This window comes from Chrysemys picta, chromosome 1, assembly GCF_011386835.1.
Source record: "Chrysemys picta bellii isolate R12L10 chromosome 1, ASM1138683v2, whole genome shotgun sequence".
In the NCBI taxonomy this organism is placed as follows: Eukaryota; Metazoa; Chordata; order Testudines; family Emydidae; genus Chrysemys; species Chrysemys picta.
The window spans coordinates 307,761,633-307,770,202 of NC_088791.1; the positions used below are offsets into that span (position 1 = coordinate 307,761,633).

Consider the following 8,570-nt stretch of genomic DNA (forward strand, 5'->3'; position numbering starts at 1 on the left):
GCTGCATATAAAACTGTCTTCATTTGAGCAATAAACATGCCAGACCAATGAAATCTCTTGTTTCTCCTCCTTTTAGCTCATTATGTACCAGAGCACCTACTAGCAAAATCAGGGTTAGAAACCAACTTCTATCTACCAGAAAGAGCTGCTTTATGCAGTGGCAGATTAGCCACTGGGCCAAGGGGGCCTCTGCCCAAGATCCCCAGCCAATTGGGGGGCCCCTGGAAAAATGGATACCCCGCCCCCCAACCTGGCACTCCTGCTGGGGAGTGGAGTTGGGGCCACTTGCTCTGGCCCACAAACCCCTAATCTGCCTCTGTGCTACTCATGCCAATCAATAGCCCTTGCTCCTACTGTTGCAGAATCACTCTAAGGTAGTTTGACACTGTTCATTACAACTAGAACCCAGCCCCTACGGATGCCTCAGCTGCTATTTGAAATTCACTTTTTCCTGTTTGAGGGCGATAAATCCGGCAGTGTAGGGAGTAGAGTCCATGGAAATGTATAATTCTGGAAAGCTTTTCCGGTTGTGCTGTAGGATTTCCAACACATTAATCCCCCTCTTTAGACATCTTTAAGAGCGATTCAAAATAATCCTTTAATGTAATTGTTAGGTAAAAAAGCAAGTCCTCACTCACCTCTCCAGCACCCGAGTTCGTGCGGAGTTGGTATGGGGCTCACAATCTGTCAGAGACCAGACACCAATTCGTTGATCAACGGGCTCACACTATCCTTAGCTTGAAAGGCTTCAGAGTAAGTGTGGCAAGTTTATTAGGGGTGAGCATCAATATTTATACACAGAAGTAAACAAAGTGATTAACAGATCATAATGGTCATGTATAATCAATCAAGATTCTACAGGATAAAACAGGTTAAAATGTAAATTCAAAAAGAGATAAGGGGAGATGGCTACTTAAGGGGAGGGGGGGTGTCATGAGTAGTTCGCAGGTCAGAGCTTTGATTAAAAGTTCAGACAGAGACATCAAGTCTGGGTTAAGTTTAAGCTCATCAAAAGTTCAGACTCAACATAATAGTAACACAGAATACGGACACACAGACCTAAAATGGCTACTGGTAGTATTCATCCCCTCTCTGCTTTCATGTGCTACTACTTGATAATTAGCTTCAAGGACTCAGGTAAGATGCTTGTGTATGATATTAAAATATGCTCAGTTGAATTTGTTATAATTTCAAATGGTTTGTAGGCATCATGTTATGTCGCAAATATAATGCAATGGACGCCTGACTAATTTGTTTATGTTTGCATAGTGCTTTGAAAACATAAATCAACATGTAAGGGCCAAGTACATAAACACACTCTCTCCCCTTATAGCCTAGCCTGACATTACCCAAATCAGCAATAATAACTTAGGCCTTTACAATGTATGATACACACCCAGAATGAGGAACATGAGAAAAACGGCTGCAGTATAACATGGAATAATAGGTGGTGCTATTTCTTTAAACATAAGGTCTTTAGTGGCTGCAATATCCAGGCTCAGGATTTTCTATGTCACTATGTTGCACAGTATTGAAAACGAGGTCTTGTGTGGCATAGCAGGAAATCTGGGTCTAACATGAGAGTGACCTGTTAAATTGGGGAATAGCTGTGGGGAATGGCCCTACCTCCCTTCCAAAAAGTACCCAAAGCTGTGGTTAAAATGTAGCAATGCCAAAAATAGATGCTTGGAAACTGTGGTTATAGTCCGAACGTATACTATGTAAAAATGGCACCTTCTTACTAAGTAAATCTGGGGCCACATTCCATGCTCCTGTCATACAGCCAGCCATGGGAGGGTCACCCCAGGAAAAAGAAGGAAAGAATTAATATCTGGATACAAAAAGAGGTGTAGGAGAAGAGGTGAAACTACAGGGCTAAATTCATCCAGGGGCTCCACCAGCAAAGAATCCTCTAAGGGGCAGTTTTTTGATAAAGCAGTTCCACTTCCCCCAGTGAATGGTGCTGGGCGAGGACGGGTCATAGAGGCCAGCCAAGATGCACTGATTCAGCCCATCCCCATAGCAGCTTTTCCCAGTGGGGTTCCTAGGAAGCCGTGGATGTAATTTAAACCATCCACAAAGCAGCAACAAGGGAAGATGTGGCTGGTGTGGTCTGAGCCTAAAAAATTACACTGCTTTCTGATTGGATTTTATTTTTTAACCTACCATTGTTACAATTGACACCTAAGATTCCTATAACTAAAGCAGGGGTCGGCAACCTTTGAGAAGTGGTGTGCCAAGTCTTCATTAATTTAAGTTTCGCGTGCCAGATCGGGGTTCTGTCCGCTGGCCCCTGCCAGCCAGGGTCCCGGCTGCCAGCCCCACTCAGCCCGCTGCTGGCCCAGGTTCTGTCCATCCAGGCCGGCAGTGGGTTGAGTGGGGCCGGTGGCCGGAACCCCGGCTAGCAAGGGGCCGGCGGCCAGAACCCCAGACCGGCAGCAGGCTGAGCAGCTCATCGTGCTGCTGGCCTGGGGTTCCGTAATCCAGGCCAGCAGCGGGCTGAGCATGGCCAGCGGCCGGGACCCCAGATGGCAGCAGTATGCCACTAAAAATCAGTCCGCGTGCCGCCTTTGGCACGCATGCCGCAGGTTGCGGACCCCTGAACTAAAGGAAGGACATTAGAGAAAAAATAGTCCCTCTCTTTATTTCAGTTGTGTATTTGACAGAGCTTTGTGTATAGTCAGTTTCATTGTTTCCTCTATATATTCTGTTAGGCCCTGCTCCAGCAAACACTTAAGAATCTGTAGCTTTACTCATCACCAGAGTAGTCTTATTGACTTCAACTATGTACTCACTGGAATTATTCCAATACCCCAAACTGTAAAATATTTGCAAGATTGAGGCCTTAGTTTCTCCTGCTGTTTGTGTGGCTTTTCAAACCTCAACAGGGAGAGTAAAACAGGTTAAAAATAGAAAAATGTGGTTCCAAAACCACAACAATTGGTAGGGTTGCTCATAGTCAGGTAACTGAAATTACTTTAAACTAATTGTTTTTTATGGACTAGATTTCATGTTGATTGTGTCCCTTTCCACTAATCACAGTGTTACAAAGCCTTCCCCTGCATTTACTTTCACCAAGCAGATTGTTCACAGAATGTTTTCTTGGCCAAACTAATGAGACAAGCATAAAATATTTAAAGTAATCATTCTAAAAAGACTTCAAGGAATTTCCCTCCTTTCAGTTGTTACCTTTCTTTTCAGGGTTTTTGTGATGCATTGTACATCTAACTCATTCAGAGGAGAGGTCTGAAGACCATGTTTAAGGCCACATCTACACTACCCGCCGGATCGGGTAATTGATCCCTGTACTCCACCTCGGCAGGAGGAGTAAGTGGAGTCAACAGGGGAGCCGCGGCGGTCGACTTGCTGCCGTGAGGACGGCCAGGTAAGTCGAACTAAGATACTTCGACTTCAGCTACGCGAATAGCATATCTGAAGTTGCGTATCTTAGATCAAACTCCCCCCCTTCCCCAGTGTAGACTATCCCTTAGTATGCTCTGTGGGATGGGATATAAATTCAGGACTTCATACTCACCTCAATCCTTACCAGATTTCCCAGTCATGTCACTGGGAGGTTTGCACAGGGATTAATAGGTGAATACATGCTCTCTGTATGTGTGTATATATATCTCCTCAATATATGTTCCATTCTATGCATCCGAAGAAGTGGGCAGTAGCCCACGAAAGCTTATGCTCTAATAAATTTGTTAGTCTCTGAGGTGCCACAAGTACTCCTGTTCTTTTTGCGGATACAGACTAACACGGCTGCTACTCTGAAACCTGTCAGAGGTGAATACAGCCATTATGTAGTGACTACTCTTTTATTATTTATTAAGTCTCTTACTGTCATGCTTAATACTCTGTGTAAACTTCTGCCCTTTGTTTCTCTTCCTTTCTCTCCCTTTTTTAGATCTTTGTGAATCTCTTCAGTCCTTCCCTTTATATTTGCTTCCCTGCAGCAACTTCCAGTTCCCACCCTTGTTCCAGTCCCAAAAATGATCAGCAATGATATTGGTAATGGTGACAATGAAGTGTCCTCACTGCGCTTTAGAGTTGCCTCGGGATTGAGATCAACAGGGTAAGGGTGACTCACCCCTCTGAATCAGTTTCAGGTGGTCTGGACTCAAGCAGACACCATGACATTAGTGTGCATGTTCTCCATGCTTGGAAGAGTCACCCTGCAGCCCTAGGGGCCTAGAAAGGTACTTTTCTTTTTTATAAGAAAGCTTAGATTCTGCACAAGCTGAGTTCCAGTGTAGCCCCATGATGCTAAGACCTTATATACTGTTTGCCTCTTCAGAGCCACACTTGTAACCACACCTGTGCCACAATCCAAATACCTGCTGCCCATCCCCCCTCACTGTCCTTCTGGAGTACTGTGACTCACTCACTAATCATTTCATCTGAACACCCCCCTCACTATTTTCTGGACCAGTATGTATATATTTTTAAAAACATCTCCATTTTTACATTTCTAAAGAGTTGTAAAGCATTCTGCTATCCCTAAAACCATCCATTCCCTCATCCCAAGTCACAGTTGTTGTAACGCTGTGTGCCTCATGTGAGGGAAAGGACAGGGTTAGGAAGTTTGGGCATTCACAAAAGGTAAAACCAAGGGCAACAATTTTCTCTTCCAAACAGCAATGCAGATCTGTACTGAATACGCAAATCTCATGGACATCTTTAGACCTTGTGTTTGCAGGCTGAAAGAAAAACACACAGATTGAAGACTGACAACATGAGGAATTAGAGCACAGGATTAGGAGACAGGACAGTTGGTCTCTGTTTGGGATCATGTCACTGAGTTACTCTCTGCCTCAGTTTACCCACCTGTGAAATAAGATACTGATTCATAAGCACTTTTTTGAAGCATGCTGACACCTCTGGATGAAAAATATTACATAAATGCAAAGCATTATTACTGTATTGCCATTGTTTCCTAAACACTTCCTGTAGGATGGGACAGTCCTCAGTCTCCATACAGCCCCTCTCGCTCCTTATTCAGCATGTCTCCATGATTCTGAAATGTGTAGTACTGCAGTATGGATAAATCAGATTGGAGAGAAGGCGTGTTAAGTGCTTTAAAGCTATAAAGGACAAATTCTTTGCCTAAGGAAGCAGTAATTCATGTCTTAAATTCCTGACTGGGGGGAGGGGAGAGAGAGAGAGAGAGAGACAAAGCCTCAGCATGGTCACAGACACCGAGACCAAGGTGAAGAGTGTGTAATGCCATGGAGTGAGCAAACAACAATACGGATCACTAAGGGCCCTGGGGCGGTGAGATACCGTGGCGAGAGGAGGGAATTTTCTGACTTTCCCTGCAAAGTGACTAGCGCTGCTGGAAAGCTGCACTGAAGGCGCTAATCTCCAGGGGGTGGCTGGCTGGGATAAACATACCCCGCATGGCTCGGTATTTCCCCGCCTGCCGGTAAGGACTCTGCGGTGGGGCCCGTTCTGTGCGATCAGCTCTCGGAGCAGCGGAGTTTCTAGACTGAGGTCGGCTCCGCAGCACCTGGGCCTCTAGGCACCGGCAGCAGAGTCACGCCCCCGCGGCTGCTCCACTTCCCCCCAGACCAGTGCGCGCTCCTCGTCCTGCGCCCCCATTTTCTTGCCGGGCCCCGTTCTCCCCCCATGGACCCCTTCTGTTGCCATGGCGCCGCCTGCTTCTCCCATCCCTGGGGCACCCCCCTCACCCCGGTCCCGTGCAACTCCACAGCAGCCCCCCGGCTCCCCGCTCTTCCTGCTCCCGGCCGGCTCCAGCCCCGCGAGCTCCCGCATCGCTCAGGGCCCGGGGCTCGCGCTCACTGCTCAGCCGGGGGTGCACCTCACTACCCCTCACGCAAGGTGTTTTTCCGCCGTGGTCTCTGTGGCGCAATCGGTTAGCGCGTTCGGCTGTTAACCGAAAGGTTGGTGGTTCGAGCCCACCCAGGGACGGGTGTGGGAGCGTTTTATTCTCCGGGGGGGGCTGCTACACGTGAAGAGGGAATCAGGTGCTGCTGACTGCACTTGGGGGCGGCTCGCTCTGATCCCGGCCTGGCACTTTTTATTGTAGAGGCTGGGCCGGAATTGGAGCCGGGCGGGGGACGGGCTGGGAGCGCAGACCAGACATTGCCCCGCTGCCGGCGCCTGTCTCCCGCTGGCCCGAGGGGCGCTGCGCACGGAGCTAGCGGGGGGGCGATCAATGCGCACCTGGAGCTGGCACCCGCAGAGCGCCCCCTGCCCCCCGCTCTGCCTTCGCCCGCGCACTGACGGGGGGGGGGTCCTGTCGCTAGCGCTCCTGCCCGAGCCGGGTCGCTGTGTCCCGTGCGCGCCGCGCTGGGTCAGCCTGGGGCGGGGGTGGGCGCTTTGTGAGCAGGAAGGCCACAGATCTAGACACGGCATTAGGTAGCGTCTGTAGCTAGAGACCATATTCCAGTGCCTTCGACAAACGTTGTGGCAAAAAAAAAATAGAAGCCCCGTGACACCAAGTAGTTTCTGCATTCGGCACTGAACAAACCTACACACCGAAGTATTGATAATACACAACCATGCACCTACATAAAGTATAACAGAGACCATGGGAGGGCTGCCACTAAGTGGGGTTTCCGTAGTGTAGTGGTTATCACGTTCGCCTAACACGCGAAAGGTCCCCGGTTCGAAACCGGGCGGAAACAAATCGCTGTCTGTTTTTCTGACTCATCTCCTGCATTTTTAGTCTTAGAACATGGAAGTTCTACTTTGAATTGTATCAATGATGAGCTAAATAACATGGAAACTCTCTCTAAATTATAGTCCTGGGTTCCTTAGCCTTTCAGCTGCTATGATAAATTAACATTTTTGTTAGGGGTGGGGGGAAAGTTTTCATGAAGCCTTTAATAGGGACTAAATTCTATCTACTACTCTGAAATAATCTTAACGCGGCCTATAGAGTGCAATCCTTCCTTCTGGATTTGTCATTCCCCAAGCTGTCACACAAAAACCAGGCGGTGTTAACCCGATTTTAAAAAGAATGAAGTCGAGTTATTTAGTAGGAATTGTAGGGTTTTTCCAAATGGCATTAAACAGCAAAAAGACTTTAGCACAAAGCTGACCGGTCGTGCACCAAGTTTTCCCATTGCCCAGGGCCTAGTCTGGTAGAGGATCAGCCCATAACAGTGGCATAGGCCACTCACCGTTTATAAGCATCGGGTTTCTTTGTTGTTACTTGGACAATCACTGATTTCATTTAAGCAAAATGTTGAAATGCAGCCAAGAGTGTTATATATCAGTTGCACAACTAGCTTTGCTGGAATCCAGAACATGTAACTTTCCCCATATACGACCATTGTTAAGCTAGGACAAAAAACGGTTATTTTTAATTACTTTGTTAAAAGTCGTTTTAAAAACAGCTGCGATTGAAATGGCTCTAGTACGGGTGTCCTCTTTAAAAAGACAAAAGCAAATACCAGCTCTACAGTCAGACGATGGTGCTTGGCATAATTTTCTCCAGTTGATTAATCACTGCAGTGGAGGAAATGCTGCCCAGCTACACCCCAGGAGGCCAGTATAATGGAATTACCTGACCAGATAATTGCTCTTGTATATTTTGAATTTGCCTACCTCCAGGCTGTGAACTTGCACTTAAAAAATTAAATCTCTGCTCTTATCATTAGGAAGATAACACGCACAAGGAGAAATTAGTGTAAACTTAAGTAGCGATGTCCGCCTGACTCAGCAGACATTTTGGAATAATAGCCTTCAGAGAGAGAAACTGTCTCCCTAGCAGCAATTGTGTTTTTACTCTGAAGCCTAATGTCAGAATTGACCATTTTATGGAAATTATTTCAGCAGATTCCTAGCCAATTAACTTAATTCCGGCTGGGTGTAGTGGAAGATACTGGAACTGAGGACAAAGGGAAAGATTGTTGCTACTGTATTACGGTTTACTGGGGGGCAGGGCCAGCGCATCCACTAGGCAACCCGTGATACCAGAAACCTCTGTGTTCTTGGGGAACCAGAGTGCAGTATCCAGCCTGACTCATGAAAGACACACACCGCCCCCAGCCTCTGCTTAAACCAAAACCCATTAGAGGAAAAAAAAACTTGCAGAGAGCAGTGAAGGGCATTGGGAGACACACCTAGACCCCTCTAGCATACAGAATGGAGAGCAAAGACAACTCCCCTAGCCTCATATGCATGAAAGATGGAACAGGGAGACATCTCAATTTACATACAGAATGGAGAACAGAGAACCACACTGAACTCTGGGACCAGAAAAAGCAGGGAAGCACTGCATCCTGGGAATCTCTGCCCCAGATGCTAATGAACCTACGCCTGCACACACCCAGCTCAGCAGTTATCAGACCAATTCTAGTAATGAATCCTTATTTGATATCCAAATACTGAAGCAGCCTAGTTGCATTGTGAGCTCCCTGGAAGAAACCACCACCCATAGCCAAGAGTGATCAGCTCCAATTGTCTAGCCTAAAGAAAACCCTTGAGTCATCAGCTTACCTATAAACAAATCTAATGTTCTCCCTTGAACAATTGTATTTTCTCTACAAAATCCCTACTCACTCTCTAGTCAGGGTTCTTAGATCCAAACTATGCAT

General features: G+C 47.0%; 1 long non-coding RNA gene and 2 other non-coding genes across 3 annotated transcripts; 2 read left to right on the forward strand and 1 right to left on the reverse strand.

Moving 5' to 3' along the window:
* Positions 1-709: 709 nt before the first annotated feature.
* Positions 710-7,226, reverse strand: LOC135980892 (uncharacterized). Its single transcript, XR_010597815.1, has 2 exons — positions 5,398-7,226; positions 710-5,035 (listed from the first exon to the last, which is right to left on the reverse strand). It is a non-coding gene; the product is annotated as an uncharacterized LOC135980892 (long non-coding RNA).
* Positions 5,861-5,934, forward strand: TRNAN-GUU (transfer RNA asparagine (anticodon GUU)). Its single transcript has one exon. It is a non-coding gene; the product is annotated as a tRNA-Asn (tRNA).
* On the forward strand, positions 6,581-6,653 carry TRNAV-AAC (transfer RNA valine (anticodon AAC)). The gene has a single exon. It is a non-coding gene; the product is annotated as a tRNA-Val (tRNA).
* Positions 7,227-8,570: the final 1,344 nt, after the last annotated feature.